Below are 15,359 nucleotides of genomic sequence, written 5' to 3'. Positions count from 1 at the left end.
TTTAGAGGTCTTAGAGAGATGAGAAAAAATAAAGGAAGATGGGATTTTAGCCCTTTTCTTTAAAAATAGTCATAATAATTATCAACGAGGGTAACTAGCATGAAAAAGATATAATATTATAAAAAAATAGGAGAAAAGAAATATCAACAAATAAATTTTTGGGAATTTGAAGGAATTCATTTGTACACATATTTTGAAATGTAATTCCATGCATATATACAATATACAAAAGGTAAGTACAATGGAAAAAGTGAGTAAGGACATCCGAAGGATATATGTTTTCTTTAAAATTTCACAAATAGACCATTAATCATTGTCAATTTAAATGATTTAGGAATGAGTGATGGTTATAGCACACCTAACTTCACTAAAATATTTCATTCAAAAATAAGAAATCATGAGAAGTGACGGTTGGTTCAACTAGTTCTACTGGAAATAATAGAAAAATTGATGAGATCAACAAAGGTTTTCCATTAGATATAGATCGTGTCAACATTATTGTAAACTTAAACATAATAATGTTCTTCTTATTGGAATGAACTCGTTGGATGTGCATCATGTTTTTTGAGATTATGAGAATAATATTTGACTTGTCCCATTAAAGAAGGAAAGTAAAGGATAATGAAAGTCGTTCAAAAAGTAAAGGATAGTGAAAGTCGTTCACAAACCCATTTATATATGGGAGATTTTATCTTTATAACTAGACATTTTCTTTAGGCAGTGTGGTAGTTTATTTGCAACTAGCGTGGAAAATATAGGAAAGTGGATAAGCCCATACCTCAAGAACTTTTGTGTGTTGCATGAGTATGTAGATATACTTGGGGGCCTAGATACTAGGTTTACCAATAAATTATATATTGATATCGATATTAATGTGATTCGTGGAGTCACTGTGATATCAAAGTCTAAAAGAAAATGAGTACAACCAATTTGAAGGAACTGAAAATTTAATTATAATAATTGTTAAAGAGAGAGATATATACGTAAGTGTCTATCCTTGGAGTGGACCAATATTTTTTGCAAAGGAAAAGGCTGGAATTTTTTCGTATGACATTGATTTTGGATAGGTGAATAGACCTATATAAATTGTAGATTTTAAGTGTTTCTGATTTTTTTTGATAAAGAGTTCAGATTTACCACAATATAATACTATAATGTTGTTAATATTTAGAATTTAAAGGAGAATATTTTTTAAATATAATTTAATGTTGTTAATATTTAGAATTTAAAAGAAACTTTTTTTAAGGTATAATAGTTGAAGAAAATAAGAAGCAGTACAAATAGTTATAATACATGGAATGGTGGGTTAAATGAAAACCTTAAATTTAAAAGTAATATATAAATAATAATAATAATCATATTTTTTTTGTAACCTTCGTAGGATTATATCTTTATCATGTTTAATTTCTCACCCCAATGGGATAGCACAAGATTTGAACCGAAGTCTTCAAAATCAGTGAGACTTCATTTCCACAGCCGTTGCCAATTGAGTTACACCAAGTGAACAAATAATAATAATCATATTAATATTAATATTAAGAATACATAAATGTTGTTGATATTACTAATAATAATATTGATACTATTGTTTATTTTTTATTTTTTTATATCATGGGGTCTACACAATGCGTGTATGGGGAATTTGATCATTGGATCTCTCACTTTTCACATATTTCACAACTTTGATTACCAATTTAGCTGTCCCTTAAGACAATATTGATACTATTATTATTAAAGTATTCAAAAATCATAAGAAATTAGTCAGTTACGACTACTTCTCATGGAAATGATCATACGTGAATGTTTTAAAAATGATCATACATAAATGACTTAAAGCAGTTAAATCCAAAAATAATATCTACCATATATATTGTAAAAATATTATAAACATAACCAATTATTTTTTATGTCGATTCTATTTATAGATAGGAAATCCTTACTGGTTGTTCATTTTTTTTCTGTTATTCGTCTTAATGAACTTCATTAATACAGCGTGAATTTATTTATTATAAACTATCTATTTTTTTTTCTATTATTCGTCTTAATGAACTTCATTAATACAGCGTGAATTTATTTATTATAAACTATCTATTTTTTTATGTCGATTCTATTTATAAATGGGAAATACTTAGTGGTTGTTAATTTTTTCGATTAATTTTCTTAATGAACTTCATTAATTTTTTTTATGTCGATTCTATTTATAGATGGGAAATTTTTACTGGCTGTTCATTTTTTCTATTACTTGTTTTAATGAAACATGAAATTAACATGAATTTGAATAGATTATATATATATATATATATATATATATATATATATATATATATATATATTAATATATTTATTATAAAATGTATTTTATATAATAAATTTAGATAATATGTTTGTTTCATTTTGATTTAAAATGAAATATTTATATATTAGAATTTAGTTTATTTAAGTTTAAATTAAATATTAAAAATCAATGTATAAATTGTACTAATAATAAAATATTCTAAAAATTTGTTATTGATTGAATTTATTGTAATCTACTAAATGTATTAAATTGTGTAATCTAAATAAATTAAATAAAATAGTATTAAATTGTGTAATCTAAATAAATTAAATAAAATATATAAAACTTATTGAATGAACCTTAACAATATATGCACATAAAGCATATATTAAAATTGAACAATGAATAATGAAATATGAACCTGAATTTATAATTACATAAATATATTAATAATGGATTTATAATAAAATATATAAAACTTATTGAATGAACCTTATTATATGCACATAAAGCATATATTAAAATTGAACAATGAATAATGAACTATGAACCTGAATTTATAATTACATAAATATATTAATAATGGATTTATAATAATTTGTAAATATATTTAATTTTAATTTTGAACTTGAATAGAACTGGAATCTGGAATGTCAATATTGAACTTGAATAGATTTTATATAGTGTTTTTTCAATAGATGTATACTGAATTGAATTTATTCGTTCAAATATATTAATATATTTATATAATATATTTTGATTCATTTTGATTTTATTTTTATTGGTTTATTCTAGTTAATTTTTAATGTTGAAATTATTGTATTTAATATAAATTTTATTTTATGTAATAGATTTATATAATATATTTGGTTCATTTTGATTTATATAAAATATCTATTTATTAAATTTAGTTCATTTATCTTTAAATACAAATATCAAAAATTTATGTAAATTTTTTGTTAATAATAAAACATTCTAAAATATTTTATTAATTGAATTTATTGTATTCAATATAAAATCTCGTGAGCCTATTAAATTGTCTAAGTTAAATAGATTGAATAAAATATATTGAAATTATTGAATGAACTATGTACATAAAACACATTTTGAGATTGAATAATGAATAATGAACTTCAATAAATTATGTTTAGAATATCTTTATATACATGTATTAATGTATTCAATATAAAATCTATTTTACCTAATAGATTTATCTGATACATTTACTTCATTTTGATTTAATATAAAATATTTATATACTATAATTTAATTTATATAGATTTAAATACAATTATTAGAAGAGACTTAAAAATTGTCTTAATAATAAAACATTTTAATGATTGAATTGTATGTGTTCATTATAAAATCTATTTGATTTAATAAATTTATATAATAGATTTATTTGGTTAATTTTGATTTGATATAAAATATTTATACACTAAAATTTAGTTCATTTAAATTTAAATATAAATATTAAAAATCCGTCTAAAAATTCATTAATAATAAAACATTATGAAGTTTATTATTAATTGAATTTATTGTTGATGCAGGAGTATTCAGCTCAGAAGAATCATTGTATTTTAGTAGACATAGGGGGGTCTTGTGTTTTAAGGAAGTTGATTTTCTAAGTGTTGAATTAATGTAATTATTAAGGTTTTGAGTGATTTTAATGAGAGAAGGTAGAATAGGGATTTAATTAAGTATTGTGAGGCATAATTGTAAATGTTCTCGATTGTAGAAGAGCATGACAGATTTAGGATAGTTGAGAGATTGAGAGAACTGAGAATCAGTTGTAAATCTTAGATTAGGAGTTAGTTCATGATTTTGTGGATTAGAGAGGATCCTTAGAGATAAGGAAGAGATTTTAGGATTTTGTTGAGAAGGTTATGTATCTAAACTAGGAATTTGTTGTAGAATCCTTTTGTATAAATGTAAGCCTAAAAGGCATAGTCAAGTTAGCTAGTTAGCTAGTTAGTAGTTAGAGTTGAGAGTTAGATAGGTTTGATTGTAAGCCTACGGGCAGGTAGGAAAACAGAGGCCACTGATATAGAAGATCAGGCCAAGGAGAGAGTTCCTATGTAAATATATGTTTATTAATACAAACAACTCGATTTTGAGTTGATGTGTGTGTGTTGAGTAATTGAGATATAGATTACGTATGATCTTGAGTTATTCTGCATAACATAGGTTGCAGACGCAAAATCAAAGGTGAAATACAGAGAAGAGTAATAGAGAGGTGTTATGGATTCACACACATCGACAGTATAGGAGGAAGCCTTTAATGTTACAGTGAAGGTGAGGGAAGCATAAAGGTAGGAGCGGAGTTAAGCTCAGGAGGAAGTTGTGATGTAGAACAACTAAAGACCAAAACCTTGGAGGAACCTGAAACCATAAAAGAACACTGAAGAAACAACATAAAAACGAATTAAAGGAAAGAACGAAGAGTGAGGTGTCGATGCATAGGAGCCATTGGATCTATAAGATCAATGGACGAGATTGTTTGCGATAAGCGGTCAGGATTAAGTCGCGTAGAATGGAGTAAAATAAATGAATGACGGAGATTAACTTAAGTGTTAGCAGAAGAGAAACCTGGAGGAGCCATCGCAGCCGTCTAATAGATGGAGATCTCCAGTCATCGGACGCCAATAAGCTCGGGCGTTATTCAAGGAAGAAATGTGGGTTTATAAGTGAAAGTGGGTTATCGGGTGGAGAAAAAATTGTAAGTGGTAATTCAGGGTGGTCACCTGATTCTATTTAGCAGTCGACACGTAGCATGTCGACTGAGAGATGAAACCACTTTATCAACCAGGTAATCCTCGTGCAAGTGGCTCACCCGATATCGTTGTTATCCGTTGGATCAAGTACGCTTTGATCAACGGTGCAGGATCACCGATTAGTTTTGTTGATCGGGGAAGACAACAACCATTGGATTGAATGATAGGATTGATGGCAGAGATTGAAGCCAATAAGGCTTGGGAAAGAGTGGACCCGAGAAGTTTATGGATGCGAGTTAAAGTTATTTTAGTTCCAGAGGATGAGTGGAGATCAAGCGAAATTCATTGATCTGGTGGAGTGAAATCAACGGTGGAGGATTGAACCAATAAAGGTGAGCATCGAAAAATGTGCCAAGGTCATGGATTGGCAGAAATGTAAGGTTTATGTGTGCTTTGTGGAGTATTTCTATTATATGAGAATTATAATAGAAATAAAGCGGATAAAGGTTTTATGGGCTAAGTTGAATATAACCAAAGTTAAAGAGTGGGGTTTGGTTAATATGTGCGGAGTATAGATTAACTAAAGTTTATTGAAGGTTGAGTAAAGTACCACTCAAAGGTTAATTGAGGGTCAGACTTGGATTGTTGAAAGTAATGTTTCCGCATAAAACTTAATGAAGAACATTAAACCTTGGTTTAAGAAGGTTTTCACCATGGATCGGGTGATTAAGGCTTGGGACCAGTGACATGCAATTTTATTTGTATAATGTGAGTATTGTCAGCTTAGGCTGGCATCATTTTGGTATCATAGTAGAATTGTGGTTGAAACATTTGGTATCACAGGAGCACAAAGAAATTCTGTGTAAAAGGTCTTTGAGAAATTTAGAACAAAGTTATGTTTTAAGATGTGTATGCAGGCAAGAGGAGATCATATTCTAATCTGACAAGCAGTAGGCACATAGAGATGATGTGTAGTAGAACTTGTAGATGCAAGGAAACATAGGACAATCCATTCAAAGTGCAGGTGAATGGTAGAAAAAGATCATTCAAAGGCCTTGAAGTTGAGATGATATGTTTTGTTTTAATTTGATTTGAAGATTGGAGAATTTGTTGTCTTTATATTGATACACAGGTAGCATCATAAGAAGGTGATAAGATTGTAGAAACCTAGAGAAAGGAGTGCTCAATTGGTTCTAGAGGAAAGAACTAGAGAAATGCTAACAAACTAAGCTCAGAGGAGAGAAGCTTAGTGAGACATATGTAGCAAGAAGGAGACTTGTTACTGCAGGGGTTTTGTTGCAGCTCACAAAGGAAATTCCAAAGAGGATGTGGGTAGAATTCAATAAGGAGACTTGTTTTAAGAAATGGTCCACATAAACAGTGTAACTATGAAAAGGGAAGTGTACAGAGTACCTGTTTTTTTTAGGCAGCAAAAAATCATCCGATTTTGAAAAGTGTTGATTTAGAATACACCTTTTTTTTGCAACATATTTTTGACACTTTAAATATTCATATGTATCAAGTATGAACATTATTTTTTAAATGTTAGCGATTTTCATGCTAATTTTATAAAGTGTTGATGCAGCACCAACCCCTTTTCTTAGAGGGCTTATTTTTGACACTTTAGTTTTTTTAGCATATTAAGTATGGATAACTTTTTTAAATAATGGTGATTTTCATGCATATTTTGAAAAGCATCAACATTTTCTTAACACATTTTTGACACTTTAAATTTTCTTATGTATCAAGTATGATTTTTATTTTTTAAATGTTAGTGATATTCATGATGATTTTAACAAATGTTGATGTAGCATCAATGCCTTTATTTTCAGGGCTTATTTTTGTCACTTTAGTTTTTAATGTATGAAGCGTGGATAATTTTTTTTAAATGCTGGTGATTTTCATGCACACTTTTAAAAGCATCAACATTTGCTTTTTTAAGGCATATTTGCTACACTTTAAGTTTTCTTATGTCCTAAGTATGCACAATTTGCTTTTTAATTTTTATTATTTAACCAGTTTTCAAGTTGTCTTATTTATGTTCGTGTTTTTTGTTATAAGATATTTGTTTTCTAAGAGTTTCCAAACTCAGATTTTTTGCTTTTCTTAACAATATTTTTTATAATGTAAATTTTAATTCTCACAAAGTTTTGAAAAAATAATAACATTAATATTTAGGTTAGGATTTTTTTATATATATTTATATATCATTAATTAATACTTCAATACAGAAAAATTAATTGTCACTAAAATATTAATAATTTTACACACTGAACAAAGAATACACATTTCACATATAGATATAATTACAAAAATATGTAATTTAGGGCATTTTCGCTAAAAATGACATGTTAAATAACATAATTTTATGAAAAAATTGAATAAAATAGTTGGAAAAGCGACAAACTTTATCAATTTTTTATGAATTTTATATGCAAAGATGATGACATTCAATTTTTTTTCCAAATATAATAATTCGGATAAAATTTTAAGTAAAAATAATAAAAAGAAATGTTAAAAAAATAAAACATACAATTTAAAATAAATAGAATTCAATTATAAAAAAGTCAAAAAACAAGATCCTTACCAATAAAAAAACATAGAAAAAATAAATAAATTAAAAAAGTAAAAAAAAAAAACATTAATATTTTTTTCAACAAAAAAGAAACATTAAAAACAATTTAATTTTCTTTTTTAAATAATTAAAATAAAATTCAAAAAACAAAAATAAAAAATCATTAAAAAAATATAAACTTAAAAAAAAAAGACATAGACCTGCCTGCCTAGGCCGCATCCATTCGGGCCCCCTTGATGAACTTGGACGATTCCCGGAATATTCCAAGCCTTCACAGGGGGCTTGAGCGGTTTTGACCCAAGGCGGGGGTTTTTGCTTGTAGTCTCGCCCACCTCGGCGCGCAGTCCCACAAGCACCATTGTTGGGATTTCCAATTTTGGGAATCATCCAAGCACATTCAGAGGGCCTGCGGGGTCGCGACACTGCACGAGAGGGCTAGCGTGCAACCCTGTGTAGGCGGCCAACAACCCCTAAGGTCCACATGGGTGGGGCTTGCATATTTTTTTAACTTATATTTTTTATTTTATTTTTGATGTTAATTTATTTTAAACGTTTTTTTTTTTATATTTAAACTTTTTAATATATACTTTTAAAAATTTCTAATGTATTTTTTTAATTTTATTATTATTATCATTTGTAAATATCACTATTTAAAAAAAAAAAATTATACATCCTTTATTTTCATTTTCTTAAATATTTTGATTTTTTTATTATTAATTTTTATTTTAATAATATATATCTTTTCATTCTTTTAATTATTTTATTTTTAATTTAAATTTTATCTATTTGTTTTAATGTTTAAAAAAGTTAATGTTTTTATTTTGTTTTAATTATTCAATTTGTTTTCTTACTGTTTTGTTCTTTTTTTTTTTTTTTTTAATTTTTCCTTGAATTACTATATATATATTATTTATTTTCTATATTTCATATATATATATATATATATTAATTTTGTTTTTTGTTTTTAAATTTTTATGTTTGATTTTTTTTTTTATATTTTCCTTTTTTTTAATATATATTTTTTTATTTGGTTATTAATTTTTTAAACTTCTTGTTTTTTTGTCTTGTTTTTGTTTTAATTTTTTTAATGTTTTAATTTTTGTTTTGTATTGTATTTTTTTATCTTTATTTATTTATTTATTATTTTGTTTTATTTTATTCTATTCTGCAAGGTCCAAGATGATCCTCATCTAACAACCGTACCCCAATTTGTGTCAATTTGATACTTTATTTGAAAAATTTTCGTTATAATCGCTCAAGTTCGCCCCCACAATGTATCAATTTTTTGGTTGATTTTTAAATTTTCATTGTAATGAGTCAAGTTCGCCTACATTACTTGTCAATTTGATGGTTTATTTTTATATTTTGTTGCAATTTGTCAAGTTTCCTTAGACTATTTTAAAATAGCTTTACTTTTATAATTAAAAAAATAATTACTCTTGGTATATTGATTATTTCATTCAGGTGTTCATTTTAAAAAAAAAGAGCCATAGAATTTATCCATAATGTCATGGTTGAAATATGTTGAAAACTTTAGTTTTTTTATAGTCATGACCTTTTGTTTTAATTCCATGGTTGAAAAATGTGAAAATTTAAAGGTTTTTCTGAACCATGATATTTTCTATTTAATGTTATGGTTGAAAATAATTATAAGTATTTTATCTTTAACACCGTGGCTGAAATTTGTTGGAATTTTAAGGGCTTTTAGAGACCTGATATTTTATCTTTAATGTCATGTCTAAAAATCATTGAAATTTTAAGGTTTGAAAATCATTGATATACCTTATCATTTTGAACATAAATGATCTAATATTGCAATGAGAAATCAAGTTCTCATACTTAGATGATCAATTGATCCACTTCATATATTTTTCTTTATTGGTTGGATTGTGCTTCAGTTTTACTCATGTTGTGTGTTGAATATGTGAAAAAAGAGATGTCGTTCAAGTATTTCCAATCAATTGAAAAGTAGTTTGGAACAGTTACTCAACTACGACAAGTTTGTATTCAAAATGAAATCCTATTAATTTTTGAATATATGTTTTAGTTCCATAATAAGAGCACTATTATGGGAACAAGATAAAGACAGGAATTCTTGGTTAACACAAATTTTACTATCCAGTCTCTTTTGTGCAACAATTTCTGTGTTTTATGTTTACTAAAACATTTACCTATATTTCTTCATTGTCTGACTATATTGTACTTGACGAGCAACCTTGGTAAGTTGGAAGCTTGCAAATAGTTTTCATCTTAATATTGCTCTTTATCTACTTCATTTTACACTTGCATCTATGATGTTATTACAAGAATATTTTTCATACTTGCAAATGCTATGTCCATTCTTATTAGTTCCATTGTTTGCATGAGTTAAATGTACACCTCCCATTTTACCCAACAATATGAAAATCTCCTCATAGAAATATTTCAAAAGTTCCTCTTCCTTTCATGATAACAAAATAAATATGAAAATTCCCTTCTTCCATTTGTTTTCTCCTTTGTCATTGACATTTGATCATGAGAGGAGATGAGACTTCAGGAAATATGGATAATGGCAGCATCGAAAGAGGATTCCTCAATTTTGAATAGTAGTTACTTGTTGCAAAATCAGATTAAATTTCAAACAATAGTTATTTCGAACAAAAGTTGAGCCCATTTAGGTTGTCTCACTTTGAAATGAAAGATGAGAAGAAAGGAAGATGCAGCCCCCAAGGCAAACATCAACTTTCTTTACCAACACTCATCCATAAACAGGGGACTTATACCTCACTTGCTTTACCAACACATATCCTTCACAAAAATCATTTTTAACTATGTTCTGAGACTTGTACAATGCACCCTATCTTTGGAAAGGCTACTAGGCCTTTGTCCTCTGTTTCGTATAAGATTATATGTTCTTCTGATGGTTGCAAAGCCTGTTATCCACACAACCTCTGCTCCGAAAGATTAGCAAGCTCCAATATATTGGTAGCTTGCACACAAGTAACCAGATAACAATGTTATGGCAAATAATCCTTGGTTCTCGATGTGATTCTTTTACCTGGATTACAAGGTAGTGGGAAACCGTTGTTTTGGGGAAGCACCACACAAGGGGAAAATAGAAAATGTTGACCATTCAGTTTTGGGTGCCTAGATTGAAGAGATGCAGCTTGAGAATTTTTCGAGTCTGTAGATGGTGTGCACCTGCTATAGAATTTTTTGAGTCCATAGAATTTGATTTTGCATGATGATTTTCTAGTTGATATATTTGGTAGGCTTTGCCAAAGTAGTGGCATGTACATTTTGAAAAAAAATTAAGGATGGAAATCAATTTTTTTGCCATGTAGGTTCACTTTATTGATTAGGTGGAAAAGAATTTTGAGACACTCCAATGTGTGCATATTTTTTTTCTGAACTACAATATCAATCTCTTGTGATGCTCTTAAGGCTAATATGCTCTGAAGGGATTTTCCAAAAACCATAAATTGCCTTAGATTTTAGATATTTTTATTTATGGAAGTGAACTTATTTTATAATTCTGTTAGTTTGATGAGCTTATTTCTCAATGTCTTGTCTTTGGTTAGGAGAATCTTGTGTTTCATATCATTTACCATGTTTAGATTGAGGTTGAACTGTGTGGAAGGCTTTTTGAAAACCTCATATGAAATTGAAACTTGAAACAATGTTGGAAAGGATTAGTATACATAATCTTGAAGGATAAGTTTGTAAAATGATTGTTTAAACCATTAATACCATACATGTTTTATCAGTACCAATTTAATGGCTTCTAACTATTGCATAACTAAATGTTGAGCACTGTGTTCTACAACACTAGGTAAGGATTGTGAAGATAGGAAGGGACATGCAATCGCGTATTAAATTTCTGCAAATTATGATAATGTTGTGCTTCCTAATGGATGTAATACATTCAATACCATTCTTATAGCTACTAACAATTGCATGAGTGCAAGTTGAGCATGTCATTCCACTGCACTGGTAAGGAATGTGATAATAGAGGGGTATTGTGATTATTTACTAATTTTTTGTCCATGATGATGTTGCTTTGTTGCTTAATACATGTAATGTAGACTAGGATAATACCACTTCAAGTTCTATCCATGCCTCTTGGGATTTTAATGTTTAGCATTCCTATATTTAGATTCATAAGTGTTAATACCAGGAATTGTGAAAATGTTTCGGCAATAGATGTTTTAAAGGGAATTGTTGACTTTTTTTGTTTAAAGCCATAATTGTAGTCTGAGAGAGAGCTCTCGGAAGAAAAACATTCTAGGTATAAGGCTGAGTCATAGTTCCATCACTAGTATCAGAGGGATTCAACATTGGGAATGTGATAGAAGGAAATAATTTCCTTGAAGGGTGAAGTTTGCCCAACCTAGTCATAAAAAGCAAGTGCATATTTCATGTAGAAAAAAAAATAAGCATGTAAATTTCCTCATAAATAAGTCCTCAGTAATTTAGCCTAACTGTCTCATCCATTATGAAAAAACGCAACTTACATGCAATCAATAACAAAGAAGTTGTTCCACAACAATCACCAAGATGGATATTTTGATTTGAGGTCTAGTAGTTCACTGAAAATAATTCTCCACCCCTTATTCTGGAGGAGCTGGAGCCGAGAAAGTTCCTACTACCTCATCAGTTGAAGAAGGCCCACATGAGAAAATCTGAAGAGATTCCTCAATGTGATTTCCATTTGACATTCAGTCACTCTGCTCTTTTTTGTCTAGCAATCTCTTTACATGTGCCCTTAAGTTCAATAACTCATAAAGCACTAGACAAAATACACTTACCTATTTCAATTAGTTGAATAAAAAGGGTATTTTTGAAGGGTCTTTTGGAGAGGAATCTGTTATTTAAGAGAACAAGAAAATGATTTCCTTTCAAAACCAAAATGTACTATCACTAGAAAATGGACTTCTTACATTTAAAAGTTGCTACCATTCTTCTCACTAGCAAATTTGACTGTTTCTCTTTGTTTGATGGGAAAATAAATGATTTTTGAAATTTTTCTCACACAAACGACAGTAAAAAACACAAAATTGCACAAATTTTTTACTTCTTTCTTTTATGCTACTCTTTGCTATGCTCCCACCTTATGTTAATTTAAGACAACAATTATCTTACATGTTAACTAATTATATAATATAATAGCTAAAAAATTTAAAAATTATATAACTATTACATATTATGTCAATAGGCATTATATTTCAAAATAGGTCTTCCAAAATTTTCATGAAAGTTTAACTTCTTTGGAATATACACATATTAAAGATTAAGATTTAGGAAATGTTAGTTATATTCTTTCACTTAATTTATCTCAAATTAATTAATTAAAAAAATATTTGTTGTAATTAATAATAATATTAATTTAAGCAGTGGTCTATAATGCGACTTTTTGGAAGCTTTCATGGTGGGTTTTTCTGGTCAAAATCAGGCAGCAATTTATTGGAATTGCAAGTTTGATAGCTAGTTTCTGCACAATCAAAGCGTTCCAGGGGTTTTTCAGGGTGCTGAATCCAAATACGCAGTTAAAAAACCATTTTAAATAATACAAATCAAGATTTAACCTCAATTTTTTCCGCCAGATTCCGTCACCGGAATTTCCAAAAAATCGCATTATAAACAACTCCTTAATTTGAAATAAAATTATAATTTAGTTAATTATTACATAATTTGTAAAATTCAATTTTTATTTTTATGTTTATATAAATTCATATTTATTAATATTTACCAACCAATTTACGTAAATTAAACTAAATTAATATTTAATAAATGAATATAAATAAAGTGTGGCTTATCGTGTCTGACAGTCGCCCTGAGTGGTTTGTTTGGTCGTAAACAGGCTTGCCATTTCGGATCATTATGCATAGCTGGCCTTCGTAAGACCTTTTGCAACCTACCTCATTTTTATTTACACAAGAGGTTGGCTACATAAAGTGAAATGGTGGACTCACATCCATTTTTTTTAGGTGTCGACGTTCATAATTGTGTCGCTATTTGATTAAATTACCATCTAGGAGCTTAGGTCGAATCCATACTTTAAGGACGCCCACAGTCCACCATCTAATCACAAGTCAGTGTTTATTTCTGTGCATCTCCATGTTTAATGTTGTCGATCTCTATATAGTTGTAATTGAAATATTTTTAGATATAAAGGAGAACGCTTTTTAGGTTCAGAAGGATACACCTCACGAATTGGAATATTAAATACTTTAATACAATTTACACACTGTTCGATTTTGATAAATATATGAATCATGCGATTAATTCATTTATTTTTAATGCATGCACGTTGTCATTTTATATAATATAGTGAATTCACCGTGGAACCACTGTGCGATGAAATTGCCATCTAGAAGCTTAGACCGAATCCATGCTTTAAGGACGAGCGCAGTCCCAATCTCTATTTTTTGGAACGTTTGCACGACGGTGGTAACATGGTGAACTTATCCAGAAGCATATAATTATGTGATGAAGCTACATGAAACTACCATCTAGAAGCATACGGTGGAGGAGAAAGGTTAAATATTGAAATTGGGTTACAGCCATACCCTACAAAGGTGCGATTCGCTTCAACGGTCTCTAAAGAATATAGCATTGTGAGTACAAGTCAAATCACCCAGCTAGCTTTACTCGACAGAAGTATAGTACTACTCTATAGCGTTTAGAAAAATGGAAAAGTAGAATACACGGTGGTTTTTAGTTTATAAACATACGACATGCCTATTTGGTCCAGGAAAAGGGTTAACATAGAGATATAAACGGGGAATTTTGTCCCTTTCTGGATTCGGTGATATTATTCCCGGTAGGATTACAATATTTTATCATTTAAAGTATGTTTTGAAATTTAAAATTAAATTTAATCAATTAATTACGTTTTTTTCGTTTTTTTTAACATAATTCAAACAAAATCTATTAAATAAAAGAGGTTTATCATTTAAAGTATGTTTTGAAATCTAAAATTAAATTTAATCAATTAATTACGTTTTTTTCGTTTTTTTAACATAATTCAAACAAAATCTATTAAATAAAAGAGGTTTAAATGAATATTGGAAATATAGTTGAAACCCTAGCTTCTGAGCTCTGAGCTCTGCACCCTACTGCCAATGCGCAATCCTGCGCCCCTGCGCCATCAGACCTTCTCAGAACGTCATCATACTCAGAATAGCTTGCAGTAACGGTTCTGGAATATATAGGACATCGCGTCATGTCCTCTCGGAAGGAAGGGGCGGGATCTCAAGCCCCCCCTCCTTCAAATGAACAGCAACGGAATGGCGGTGCACCCGTGTTCTCCTCGCCTCCACCTGGTTCATTTCCAAAACAAGGCCAAAGTTCCGAACAGCCTGACATTTCAGTACAACACCCAGACACGGAAGGGGAAGAGACAAATACTCCAAGGGCGTCACAGCGAAAGGCAACATCGGCCACTTGCATCCCCAAGGCAACAGAACGAATCAAAGTTGAGCTTCCCAGCCATAGAATCAATGGCGAAATCCAATACATGCAAGATCATGCACTCATTGGAAAATTTCTCGGGTTTTGGCCAACAGAAAAAGCTTTATATGGATGGATCGCCTCCAAATGGAAACCCAAAGGGCATGTATCGCTGCTACTAGGCCCTAAAGGCTTCTTCACTGCTATATTCACCTGCCTGGAGGACAAAATAAGAGTATTTGAAGGAGGCCCTTACTTCTTCAACTCCGCAGGTCTCTTCCTGCGAGATTGGAAACCGAGGTTCAATCCAGACACAGAAGATCTAAGTCACGCTCCAGTGTGGATTCGCATGTATGGTCTCCCC

Source organism: Pinus tabuliformis, chromosome X (genome assembly GCF_031772625.1).
Source record: "Pinus tabuliformis cultivar Carrire ecotype Pingquan chromosome X, CPIR1, whole genome shotgun sequence".
NCBI classification, from domain to species: domain Eukaryota; kingdom Viridiplantae; phylum Streptophyta; class Pinopsida; order Pinales; family Pinaceae; genus Pinus; species Pinus tabuliformis.
Note: the sequence above shows the minus strand (reverse complement) of the source record.